A 14,618-nucleotide genomic window follows, 5' to 3' on the forward strand; every position below is an offset into this window, starting at 1 on the left:
TATGGGAAGGCCTTTATTCGGTCCGTTGTCATGCCTCTGGCCGGTGCCTCCAACGAGGGAAGGTTATGGGTGTGCGGTACCCTGGCCCGGTAAGCAGACATAACCTTGTGTGCCCATTGTTGAGATTTTTGGTACTGTGTCCCCGTGTGGGACATATTATGTTTTGGCCACGACGGTGGTCGTTGTGTCTTTGGTAGACATGGGGCCACCCAGGACTAGCCCAGTGGGGACTGAGTCGGAGTGGCCGGGAGAGTGTCATGGAAATGGAGGGGTTTCGTCGGAATGTCGTTGGTCCACCCGAATGGGAGTGCTAGGCCATGGGTTCCGTGGTGTGGGTACAGTGCGCTACCTCTACAGAGTGTATTAATCTATCGATAGCCGAGTCCATGTTTACGGACACGCTCGAAAGTAGGTCACACCATGGGTCAACATTTAATAAATCTTGCACACTAAGTTATGAACTCTGCACTATTGATGATGGTGGGAAGGTTATCGGGTTGGTTAAGACCAAGTGTTGGTCGTGGTTGTTATCGCTGGAAGGATCACCGTTTTAGACCAAATATGGGTCGTGGTTGTGATCGTCGGAAAGATCACGAGATATTCATAGTTAAGATTTTCGGGTTGCTACGTTTTTGATCCAAGAGTGATCACCGTTGGTAAGCCAGTCCGAGGGATTTTTCTCACAAGAGCATGATCACAGCATGTTGGTTATATTGTTACATTATTAATAATTGGTTAATTAACATGATATTGTTTGTCATTATGTTTATGTCTGTTGTGAGCTTGCAAGTACATTCAATGTACTGACCTGTGTGTCATGCCAGATTTCAGGAAAGCCTTGTTGGAAAGGAGCGCTGTCCGAGTCTAGATCGTGTCCACATCGGTGTCCCTGTGCTATGGAGTTTCGCTACGACGTTGTTCCGCTATCGCGTAGTTTTTATGATCGAGGCCCTTATGTTCACTAAATAATGTACATATTGTCCAGCCGCACCGTGTGTGCCGCTTGGCCTCGCTACCTGTTGTAATATAAACTTTAATCCGCTAGCATCAATAAAGCGGTTGTTTTCTGTACCAAGATGTTGTGTGTTGCCAGAAGACATGGTCTCTGGGCTGGCAATGCATGGTAAACCGGTTGCTCTGAGTTGGGGTGCTCGAAACACCGCACGGTCGAACCCATCACAAAGCACCTCTTCCCATGGCAAGAAAAATCGATCTAGTCGGCCTAACTAAACCAAATATTCGAAGAAGAAATACGAGGCTATAAGTAATTGTGCATATAAGAGATCAAAAACTCAAATAACTTTCATGAATAGAATAGATCTGATGATAAACTCAAAGTTCATCGGATCCCAACAAACACACCGCAAAAAGAGTTACATCAAATAGATCTCCAAGAGACCATTGTATTGAGAATCAAAAGAGAGAGAGGAAGCCATCTGGCTACTAACTACGGACCCATAGGTCTACAATGAACTACTCACCCATCATGGGAGAGGCACCAATGAGGATGGTGAACTCCTCCGTGATGGTGTCTAGATTGGATCTGGTGGTTCTAGAACTTGCGGCGGCTGGAACTGTGTTTCGACGACACCCCTAGGGTTTTTGGATTTTCGGGGTATTTATAGAGCAAAGAGGCAGCGCGGGAGGTGGCCAAGGTGGGCACAACCCACCTGGGCGCGCCTGGGCCCCCAGGCACGCCTAGGTGGGTTGTGCTCCCCTCAGAGCCCCCCTCTGGTACTTCTTTGGCCCAACAGGTATCTTCTGGACCAGAAAAAATCTCCAAAAAGTTTCGCTGCGTTTGGACTCCATTTGGTATTGATTTTCTACGAAGTAAAAAAAAGCAAAAAGCAGCAACTGGCACTGGGCACTATGTCAATAGGTTAGTCCCAAAACATGATATAACGTTGCTACAAAATGATTGTAAACATCCAAGAATGATAATATAAGATCATGGAACAATCAAAAATTATAGATACGTTGGAGACGTACCAGTATCCCCAAGCTTAATTCTTGCTCGTCCTCAAGTAGGTAAATGATAAAAACAGAATTTTTGATGTGGAATGTTTCCTAACATGTTCATCACATATTCTTTTCTTTTGTGGCATGGACATATGGACTTTTATATGGTTCAAAGCAATAGTCTAGTTTTGACATGAAGATTTCAATACTCAAGCATATCAACAAGCAACTTTGTTTTTCAAAATATCAACACTAAGTAAAGTTATCCCTAGTCCATTATGCCCAATCATTGATCCATTCATGAAACACTCTCGCATATTAGCTACATCCAATGCTCATCTTAGTTGGTGCTTTATAAGAGAAGATGGACACTCAAACAAAAATGGCATAAAGTAAATAGAAAGGCCCTTCGCAGAGGGTGGTAGGGATTTGTAGAGGTGCCAGAGCTCAAACCAAAAAAAGAGATAAAAATAATAATTTTAGGTGGCATACTTTTCCCGTCAACAAAAACGACCAAGTAATTCCCAACACTTTTCATGCTAGATATATCATAGGCGGTTGCCAAACAGAAAATAAAGTTTATTCCTTTTTCCACCATTCTTTCAATTTCCATGGCTAGACCTATCCACGGGTGCCTTCCATACCAACACTTTCCAAGAAATTTATTATTTGACAACATAAAGTAAATTCATTTTTCATTTCCGGACTAGGCAACCCTAATACCTTTGCCATACTCTCATACAATGACAAGTGAATAAACACTCATCTTGAGAATAACACATCTCGCTTGGAAAATATTGGCCCCCCCTGCCGCTTCATGAGCGGTACGAGCACGCAAAATGAACTTATTTTGAAATTAAATATGTGCTACCTCTTGAGCACTATGTTGGTTTTCCCTTGAAGAGGAAAGGGTGATGCAGCAAAGCATCATAAGTATTTCCCTCAGTTTTTGAGAACCAAGGTATCAATCCAGTAGGAGACCACGCGTGAGTCACCTCGTACCTACACAAACAAATAAGAACCTCGCAACCAACGCGATAAAGGGGTTGTCAATCCCTTCATGGCCACTTGCAAGAGTGAGATCTGATAGAGATAATAATAATAAGATAACTATTTTTGGTATTTTTATGATATAGATTGAAATTAAAGATTGCAAAATAAAATAGATTGGAAACTTGTATGATGGAGAATCGACCCGGGGGCCATAGGTTTCACTAGTGGCTTCTCTCAATATAGCATAAGTATTACGGTGGGTGAACAAATTACTGTCGAGCAATTAATAGAAAAGCAAATGATTATGAGAATATCTAGGTATGATCATGTATATAGGCATCACGTTCGTGACAAGTAGATCGACTCCTGCCTGCATCTACTACTATTACTCCACACATCGACCGCTATCTAGCATGCATCTAGAGTATTAAGTTCATAAGAACAGAGTAACGCCTTAAGCAAGATGACATGATGTAGAGGGATAAACTCATGCAATATGATATAAACCCCATATTTTTATCCTCAATGGCAACAATACAATACATGTCGTTTCCCTTTCTGTCATTGGGATCGAGCACTGCAAGATTGAACCCAAAGCTAAGCACTTCTCCCATTGCAAGAAAGATCAATCTAGTAGGCGAAACCAAACTGATAATTCGAAGAGACTTGCAAAGATAAACCAATCATACATAAAAGAATTCAGAGAAGATTCAAATATTTTTCATAGATAATCTTGATCATAAACCCACAATTCATCGGATCTCGACAAACACACCGCAAAAGAAGGTTACATCGAATAGATCTCCAAGAGAATCGAGGAGAACTTTGTATTGAGATCCAAAGAGAGAGAAGAAGTCATCTAGATAATAACTATGGACCCAAAGGTCTGAGGTAAACTACTCACACATCATCGGAGGGGCCATGGAGTTGATGTAGAGGCCCTCCGTGATCAATGCCCCCTCCGAAGGAGCTTCGAAAAATGCCCCAAGATGGGACCTCTTGGGTACAGAAGGTTGCGGCGGTGGAAATAGGGTTTCGTGATGCTCCTGGATGTTTTCGGGGTATATGGATATATATATATATATATATATGAGGAAGAAGTAGGTCGGTGGAGCAACGAGGGACCCACGAGGGTGGAGGGCGCTCCCCTTGCCTCGTGGCCTCCTCGATTGTTTCTTGACATCCACTCCACGTCCCCTGGATCACGTTTGTTCCAAAAATAACGCTCCCAAAGGTTTCATTCCGTTTGGACTCCGTTTGATATTCCTTTTCTGTGAAACACTGAAATTGGCAAAAAAAACAGCAATTTGGGTTGGGCCTCCAGTTAATAGGTTAGTCCCAAAAATAATATAAAAGTGTAAAATAAAGCCCATTAACATCCAAAACAGATAATATAATAGCATGGAACAATCAAAAATTATAGATACGTTGGAGATGTATCAAGCATCCCCAAGCTTAATTCCTGCTCATCCTCGAGTAGGTAAATGATAAAAAACAGAATTTTTGATGTGGAATGCTTCCTAACATATTTATCAATGTAATTTTTCTTTATTGTGGCATGAATGTTCAGATCCGAAAGATTCAAGATAAAAGTTTAATATTGACATAGAAATAATAATACTTCAAGCATACTAACTAAGCAATTATGTCTTCTCAAAATAACGTGGCCAAAGAAAGTTATCCCTACAAAATCATATAGTCTGGCTATGCTCTATCTTCATCACACAAAATATTAAATCATGCACAACCCCGATGACAAGCCATGCAATTGTTTCATACTTTTGATGTTCTCAAACTTTTTCAATTTTCACGCAATACATGAGCGTGAGCCATGGACATAGCACTATAGGTGGAATAGAATGGTGGTTGTGGACAAGACAAAAAGGAGAAGATAGTATCACATCAACTAGGCGTATCAATGGGCTATGGAGATGCCCATCAATAGATATCAATGTGAGTGAGTAGGGATTGCCATGCAACGGATGCACTAGAGCTATAAGTGTATGAAAGCTCAACAAAAGAAACTAAGTGGGTGTGCATCCAACTTGCTTGCTCACGAAGACCTAGGGCAATTTGAGGAAGCCCATCATTGGAATATACAAGCAAAGTTCTATAATGTAAAATTCCCACTAGTTTATGAAAGTGACAACATAGGAGACTCTGTATCATGAAGATCATGGTGCTACTTTGAAGCACAAGTGTGGAAAAAGGATAGTAACATTGTCCCTTCTCTCTTTTTCTCTCATTTTTTTATTTGGGCCTTCTTTCTTTTTTTCTTTTTGGCCTCTTTTCTTTTTTCATCCGGAGTCTCATCTGACTTGTGGGGGAATCATAGTCTCCATCATCCTTTCCTCACTGGGACAATGCTCTAATAATGATGATCATCACACTTCTTTTTACTTACAACTCAAGAATTACAACTCAATACTTAGAACAAAATATGATTCTATGTGAATGCCTCTGGCGGTGTACCGTGACATGTATGAAAAAAATTATGAATGGTGGCTTTGCCACAAATACGATGTCAACTACATGATCATGCAAAGCAATATGAAAATGATGAAGCGTGTCATAACAATGGAACGATGGAAAGTTGCAGGGCAATATATCTCGGAATGGCTATGGAAATGCCATAATAGGTAGGTATGGTGGCTATTTTGAGGAAGGTATATGGTGGGTGTATGATACCGGCGAAAGGTGTGTGGTAATAGAGAGGCTAGCAAATGTGGAAGGGTGAGGGTGCGTATAATCCATGGACTCAACATTAGTCATAAAGAACTCACATACTTATTGCAAAAATCTACTAGTTATCGAAACAAAGTACTATGGGCATGCTCCTAGGGGGATAGATTGGTAGGAAAAGACCATCGCTCATCCCCGACTGCCAGTCATAAGGAAGGCAATCAATAAATAAATCATGCTCCAACTTCATCACATAACGGTTCACCAGACGTGAATGCTACGGGAATCACAAACTTCAACACAAGTATTTCTCAAATTCACAACTACTCAACTAGCATGACTCTAATATCACTACCTCCATATCTCAAAACAATCATCAAGTATCAAACTTCTCTTAGTATTCAATGCACTTATATGAAAGTTTTTATTATGCCTAAAAGCAAATTACCATGTTGTTCTAAGGGACTCCCAAAATAATATAAGTGAAGCATGAGAGATCAATCATTTCTATAAAATAAAACCACCACCTTTCTCTAAAAGATATAAGAGAAGCACTAGAGCAAAAACTATATAGCTCAAAAGATATAAGTGAAGCATATAGAGTATTCTAATAAATTCTGATTCATGTGTGTCTCTCTCAAAAGGTGTGTACAGCAAGTATGATTGTGGTAAACTAAAAATCAAAGACTCAAATCATACAAGACGCTCCAAGCAAAACACATATCATGTGGTGAATAAAAATATAGCTCCAAGTAAATTTACCGATGAACGGAGACAAAAGAGGGGATGCCTTCCGAGGCATCCCCAAGCTTAGGTTTTTTAATGTCCTTCGATTTTACATTGGGGTGCCTTGGGCATCCCCAAGCTTAGGCTCTTGCCACTCCTTGTTCCATAATCCATCAAATCTTTACCCAAAACTTGAAAACTTCAGAACACAAAACTTAACAGAAAATCTCGTGAGCTCCGTTAGCGAAAGAAAACAAAACACCACTTCAAGGTACTGTAATGAACTCATTCTTTATTTATATTGGTGTTAAACCTACTGTATTCCAACTTCTCTATGGTTTATAAACTCCATTACTATCCATAGATTCATCAAAATAAGCAAACAACACACGAAAAACAGAATCTGTCAAAAACAGAATAGTCCGTAGTAATTTGTAACTAACGCAAACTTATGGAACCCCAAAAATTCTAAAATAAATTTCTGGACGTGAGGAATTTATCTATTAATCATCTGCAAAAATAATTAACTAAATATCACTCTCCAATAAAAAATGGCAGCAATTCTCGTGAGCGTTAAAGTTTCTGTTTTTTACAGCAAGATCAAAAAGACTTTCCCCAAGTCTTCCCAACGGTTCTACTTGGCACAAACACTAATTAAGCACAAAAAACACAAACAAAACAGAGGCTAGATAAATTATTTATTACTAAACAGGAGAAAAAATCAAGGAATAAAAACAAAATTGGGTTGCTAATGTCTACTACACAACCTTCTTCTTGTAGACGTTGTTGGGCCTCCAAGTGCAGAGGTTTGTAGGACAGTAGCAAATTTCCCTCAAGTGGATGAACTAAGGTTTATCAATCCGTAGGAGGCATAGGATGAAGATGGTCTCTCTCAAGAAACCCTGCAACCAAATAACAAAGAGTCTCTTGTGTCCCCAACACACCCAATACAATGGTAAATTGTATAGGTGCACTAGTTCGGCGAAGAGATGGTGATACAAGTGGTATATGGATGATAGATAAGGTTTTTGTAATATGAAAATATAAAAACAGCATGGTAACTAATGATAAAAGTGAGCACAAACGGTATTGCAATGCGTTGAAACAAGGCCTAGGGTTCATACTTTCACTAGTGCAAGTCCTCCCAACAATAATAACATAATTGGATCACATAACTATCCCTCAACATGCAACAAAGAGTCACTCCAGAGTCACTAATAGCGGAGAACGAACGAAGAGATTATGGTAGGGTACGAAACCACCTCAAAGTTATTCTTTCCAATCAATCCGTTGGGCTATTCCTATAAGTGTCACAAACAGCCCTAGAGTTCGTACTAGAATAACACATTAAGACACAAATCAACCAAAACCCTAATGTCACCTAGATACTCCAATGTCACCTCAAGTATCCGTGGGTATGATTATACGATATGCATCACACAATCTCAGATTCATCTATTCAACCAACACATAGAACCTCAAAGAGTGCCCCAAAGTTTCTACCAGAGAATCACGACGAAAACATGTGCCAACCCCTATGCATAGGTTCATGGGCGGAACCCGCAAGTTGATCACCAAAAAATACATCAAGTTAATCACGTGGTATCCCATTATCACCACAGATACGCACGGCAAGACATACATCAAGTGTTCTCAAATCTTTAAAGACTCAATCCGATAAGATAACTTCAAAGGGGAAACTCAATCCATTACAAGAGAGTACAGGGGGGAGAAAACATCATAAGATCCAACTATAATAGCAAAGCTCGTGATACATCAAGATCGTATCACCTCATGAACACGAGAGAGAGAGAGAGAGAGATCAAACACATAGCTACTGGTACATACCCTCAGCCCCAAGGGATAACTACTCCCTCCTCGTCATGGAGAGCACCGGGATGATGAAGATGGCCACCGGCGAGGGATTCCCCCTCCGACAGGGTGCCGGAATGGGTCTAGATTGGTTTTTGGTGGCTACGGAGGCTTCTGGCGGCGGAACTCCCGATCTATTGTGCTCCCATGTGTTTTTAGGGTATATGGAGATATATAGGCGGAAGAAGTACGTCAGGGGAGCCACGAGGGGCCCACGAGGGTGGAGGGCGGGCCCGGGGGTGGGCGCGCCCCCTACCTTGTGGCCTCCTCGAAGCTTCCCTTACGTGGATTCCAAGTCTTCTGGGCTTCTTCTCATCCAAAAATAAGTTCCGTGAAGGTTCAGGTCAATTGGACTCCGTTTGGTTTTCCTTTTCTGCGATATTCTAAAACAAGGTAAAAACAGAAACTGGCACTGGGCTCTGGGTTAATAGGTTAGTCCCAAAAAACGATATAAAAGTGTATAATTATGCCCATAAACATCCAAAACAGTAGATAATATAGCATGGAGCAATCAAAAAATATAGATACGTTGGAGACGTATCAGCTTCCCCAAGCTTAATTCCTGCTCGTCCTCGAGTAGGTAAATGATAAAAACAGAATTTTTGATGCGGAGTGCTACTTGGCATAATTTCAATGTAATTCTTCTTAATTGTGGCATGAATATTCAGATCCGAAAGATTCAAGATAAAAGTTCATATTGACATAAAAATAATAATACTTCAAGCATACTAACAAAGCAATTATGTCTTCTCAAAATGACATGGCCAAAGGAAGTTCATCCGTACAAAATCATATAGTTTAGTCATGCTCCATTTTCGTCACACAAGAATGCTCTCATCATGCACAACCCCAATGAAAAACCAAGCAATTGTTACATACTTTAGTAATCTCAAACCTATAAACTTTCACTCAATATATGAGTGCGAGCCATGGACATAGCACTATGGGTGGAATAGAATATAATGAGGGGGTTATGTGGAGAAGACAGAAAAGGAGAAAGTCTCACATCAACGAGGGAATCAATGGGCTATGGAGATGCCCATCGATTGATGTTAATGCAAGGAGTAGGGATTGCCATGCAACGGATGCACTAGAGCTATAAATAAAATTGGGTTGCCTCCCAACAAGCGTTATCGTTTAACGCCCCTAGCTAGGCATAAAAGCAAAGATAGATCTAGGTATTGCCATCTTTGGTAGGCAATCCATAAGTGGCTCTCATAATAGATTCATATGGTAATTTAATTTTCTTTCTAGGGAAGTGTTCCATGCCTTTCCTTAACGGAAATTGGAATCTAATATTCCCTTCCTTCATATCAATCATTGCACCAATCGTTCTAAGGAAAGGTCTACCAAGAATAATAGGACATGAAGGATTGCAATCTATATCAAGAAAAATGAAATCTACGGGAACATAATTCCTATTTGCAACAATAAGAACATCATAAATCTTTCCCATAGGATTCTTAATAGTGGAATCCGCAAGGTGCAAGTTTAAAGAACAATCATCAAATTCACGGAAACCTAGCAAATCACACAAAGTTTTTGGGATCGTGGAAACACTAGCACCCAAATCACACAAAGCATAACATTCATGATCTTTAATTTTTATTTTAATTGTAGGTTCCCACTCATCATAAAGTTTTCTAGGGATAGAAACTTCCAACTCAAGTTTTTCTTCATAAGATTGCATCAAAGCATCAACAATATGTTTAGTAAAAGCTTTATTTTGACTATAAGCATGAGGATAATTTAGCATGGATTGCAACAAGGAAATGCAATCTATCAAAGACCAATTATCATAATTAAATTCCTTGAAATCCAAGATAGTGGGTTCGTTGCTATCTAAAGTTTTAACCTCTTCAATCCCACTTTTATCAATTTTTGCATCAAGATCTAAAAACTCCAAATTTTTGGGACGCCTTCTAACTAAATGTGACTCATCTGCAGTCCCATCATTATCAAGATTCATATTGCAAAGCAAGGATTTAATAGGGGACACATCAATCACTTTTAGATCTTCATCTTTATTATCATGAAAACTAGAAGAACACGCTTTTATGAAGCAATCTTTTTTAGCACGCATCAATGGAAATTCTAATGGCTTTCAGAGACTCATTGATATCATGCTTAGGTGGAATAGATCTAAGTTTCAAATAATCAACATCAAGAGAAATTATATCCATGTTCCTAGCCAACTCATCAATCTTAAGCAATTTTTCTTCAATCAAAGCATTGAAACTCTTTTGCGAACTAATAAATTCTTTAATACTAGATTCAAAATCAAAGGGCATCTTATTACAATTTCCATAAGAATTGTTGTAGGAATTACCATAATTATTAGAGGCATTACTAGGAAACGGCCTAGAATTAAAATTACCTCTATACGCGTTGTTACCAAAATTGTTCCTACCAACAAAATTCACATCCATAGATTCATTATTATTCTCAATCAAAGTAGACAAAGGCATATCATTAGGATCAGTAGGAGTACTCTTATTAGCAAACAATTTCAGAAGTTCATCCATCTTTCCACTCAAAACATTAATCTCTTCAATTGCATGCACTTTTTTACTAGTAGATCTTTCCGTGTGCCATTGAGAATAATTAACCATAATATTATCTAGGAGTTTAGTAGCTTCTCCTAAAGTGATTTCCACAAAAGTGCCTCCCACGGCCAAATCTAAAAGATTTCTAGAAGCAAAATTCAATCCGGCATAAAAATTTTGTATAATCATCCATAAATTCAAACCATGTGTAGGGCAATTACGTATCATTAATATCATCATCTCCCAAGATTTTGCAACATGCTCATTGCTACGTCTTGAGCTTGCGTTGGTTTTACCCGAAGAGGAAGGGATGATGCAGCAGAGTAGCGTAAGTATTTCCCTCAGTTTTTGAGAACCAAGGTATCAATCCAGTAGGAGCCCACGCTCAAGTCCCTCGTACCTGCACAAAGCGATAGCTACTCGCAACCAACGCGATTAGGGGTTGTCAAGCCCTTCACGGTCACTTACGAGAGTGAGATCTAATGGATATAATATTTTTGGTATTTTTGATATAAAGATGCAAAGTAAAAAGTAAAAAGCAAAGTAAAAAAGCAAAGCAAGATTAAAGTGATGGAGATTGATATGATGAGAATAGACCCGGGGGCCATAGGTTTTACTAGTGGCTTCTCTCAAGAGCATAAGTATTCTACGGTGGGTGAACAAATTACTTTTGAGCAATTGACAGAATTGAGCATAGTTATGAGAATATCTAGGCATGATCATGTATATAGGCATCATGTCCGTGACAAGTAGATCGAAACGATTCTGCACCTACTACTATTACTCCACTCATCGACCGCTATCCAGCATGCATCTAGAGTATTAAGTTAAAAACAGAGTAACGCCTTAAGCAAGATGACATGATGTAGAGAGATAAATTCATGCAATATGAAATAAACCCCATCTTGTTATCCTCGATGGCAACGATACAATACGTGCCTTGCTGCCCCTTCTGTCACTGGGTAAGGACACCGCAAGATCGAACCCAAAGCTAAGCACTTCTCCCATGGCAAGAACTACCAATCTAGTTGGCCAAACCAAACGGATAATTCGAAGAGACTTGCAAAGATAACCAATCATACATAAAAGAATTCAGAGAAGATTCAAATATTATTCATAGATAGACTTGATCATAAACCCACAATTCATCGGTCTCAACAAACACACCGCAAAAAGAAGATTACATCGAATAGATCTCCACAAGAGAGGGGGAAATTTGTATTGAGATTCAAACAGAGAGAGAAGAAGCCATCTAGCTACTAACTACGGACCCGATGGTCTGAGGTAAACTACTCACACTTCATCGAAGGGGCTAGGATGATGTAGAAGCCCTCCGTGATGACGGCCCTCTTCCGGCGGAGCTCCGGAACAGGCCCCAAGATGGGATCTCGTGGATACAGAAAGTTGCAGCGGTTGAATTTGGTTTTTGGCTCCTGTTCTGATCGTTTGGCGGTACGTGTGTATATATAGGAGGAAGAAGTACGCCGGAGGAGCAACGAGGGGCCCATGAGGCAGGGGGCACGCACTAGGGGGGCGCCCCCCACCCTCATGACCGCCTCTTTTGTTCCTTGCAGCAGGGTCCAAGTCTCCTGGATCACGTTCGGTGAGAAAATCACGTTCCCGATTCCGTTTGGACTCCGTTTGATATTCCATTTCTTCGAAACACTGAAATAGGCAAAAAAACAGCAATTCTGAGTTGGGCTTCCGGTTAATAGGTTAGTCCCAAAAATAATATAAAAGTGGAAAATAAAGCCCAATATAGTCCAAAACAGTAGATAATATAGCATGGAGCAATCAAAAATTATAGATACGTTGGAGACGTATCACTCATGATCAAGTTGCTTAAAATTCATAATATCATTTCTAAGAGAGATGATCTTAGTGGGAGGAAAATACTTAGAGATAAAAGCATCTTTGCACTTATTCCATGAATCAATACTATTTTTAGGCAAAGACGAAAACCAAGCTTTAGCACGATCTCTAAGCGAAAACAGAAATATCTTAAGTTTAACAATATCATTATCCACATCTTTCTTCTTTTGCATACCACACAAATCAACAAAGTTGTTTAGATGGGTAGCGACATCTTCACTAGGAAGGCCAGAAAACGGATCTTTCATGGCAAGATTCAGGAAAGCAGTATTAATTTCACAAGATTCAGCATCGGTAAGAGGAGCAATCGGAGTGCTAATAAAGTCATTATTGTTGGTATTGGCAAAGTCACACAATTTAGTATTATCTTGAGCCATCGTGACAAGCAAGCAATCCTACACACAAGCAAACGAGCGAAGAAAAAGCGAACGAAAAGAGAGGGCGAAAGGAAAAGAGGGCGAATAAAACGGCAACGGTGAAGTGGGGAAGAGGAAAATGAGAGGCAAATGGCAAATAATGTAATGCGAAGGATAAGAGTTGTGATGGGTACTTGGTATGTCTTGACTTGGCGTAGATCTCCCCGGCAACGGCGCCAGAAATCCTTCTTTCTACCTCTTGAGCACTGCGTTGGTTTTCCCTTGAAGAGGAAAGGGTGATGAAGCAAAGCAGTGTAAGTATTTCCCTCAGGTTTTTGAGAACCAAGGTATCAATCCAGTAGGAGACCACGCGTGAGTCACCTCGTACCTACAAAAACAAATAAGAACCTCGCAACCAACGCGATAAAGGGGTTGTCAATCCCTTCACGGCCACTTGCAAGAGTGAGATTTGATAGAGATAATAATAATAATAATAATAATAATAATAATAATATTTTTGGTATTTTTATAATATAGATTGAAAGTAAATATTGCAAAATAAAATAGATTGGAAACTTGTATGATGGAGAATAGACCCGGGGGCCATAGGTTTCACTAGTGGCTTCTCTCAAGATAGCATAAGTATTACGGTGGGTGAACAAATTACTGTCGAGCAATTGATAAAAAAGCAAATAATTATGAGAATATCTAGGTATGATCATGTATATAGGCATCACGTCCGTGACAAGTAGACCGACTCCTGCCTGCATCTACTACTATTACTCGACACATCGACCGCTATCCAGCATGCATCTAGAGTATTAAGTTCATAAGAACAGAGTAACGCCTTAAGCAAGATGAAATGATGTAGAGGGATAAACTCATGCAATATGATATAAACCCCATCTTTTTATCCTCGGTGGCAACAATATAATACGTGCCTTGCTGCCCCTGCTGTCACTGGGAAAGGACACCGCAAGATTGAACCCAAAGCTAAGCACTTCTCCCATTGAAAGAAAGATCAATCTAGTAGGCCAAACCAAACTGATAATTCGAAGAGACTTGCAAAGATAAACCAATCATACATAAAAGAATTTAGAGAAGATTCAAATATTGTTCATAGATAATCTTGATCATAAACCCACAATTCAGCGGATCTTGACAAACACACCGCAAAAGAAAGTTACATCAAATAGATCTCTAAGAGAATCGAGGAGAACTTTGTATTGAGATCCAAAGAGAGAGAAGAAGCCATCTAGATAAAAACTATGGACCCGAAGGTCTGAGGTAAACTACTCACACATGATCGGAGGGGCTGAGGGAGTCCCGGATTAGGGGGTCTCCGGATAGTCGGACTATATCCTTTGGCCGGACTGTTGGACTATGAAGATACAAGATTCAAGACTTCATCCCGTGTCCGGATGGGACTCTCCTTGGCGTGGAAGGCAAGCTTGGCGATATGGATGTGTAGATCTCCTTCCTTGTAACCGACTTTGTGTAACCCTAGCCCACTCCGGTGTCTATATAAACCGGAGGGTTTAGTCCGTAGGACAATATACAATCATACCATAGGCTAGCTTCTAGGGTTTAGCCTCTACAATCTTGTGGTAGA

This window comes from Triticum urartu, chromosome 4, assembly GCF_003073215.2.
Source record: "Triticum urartu cultivar G1812 chromosome 4, Tu2.1, whole genome shotgun sequence".
Lineage (NCBI taxonomy): Eukaryota > Viridiplantae > Streptophyta > Magnoliopsida > Poales > Poaceae > Triticum > Triticum urartu.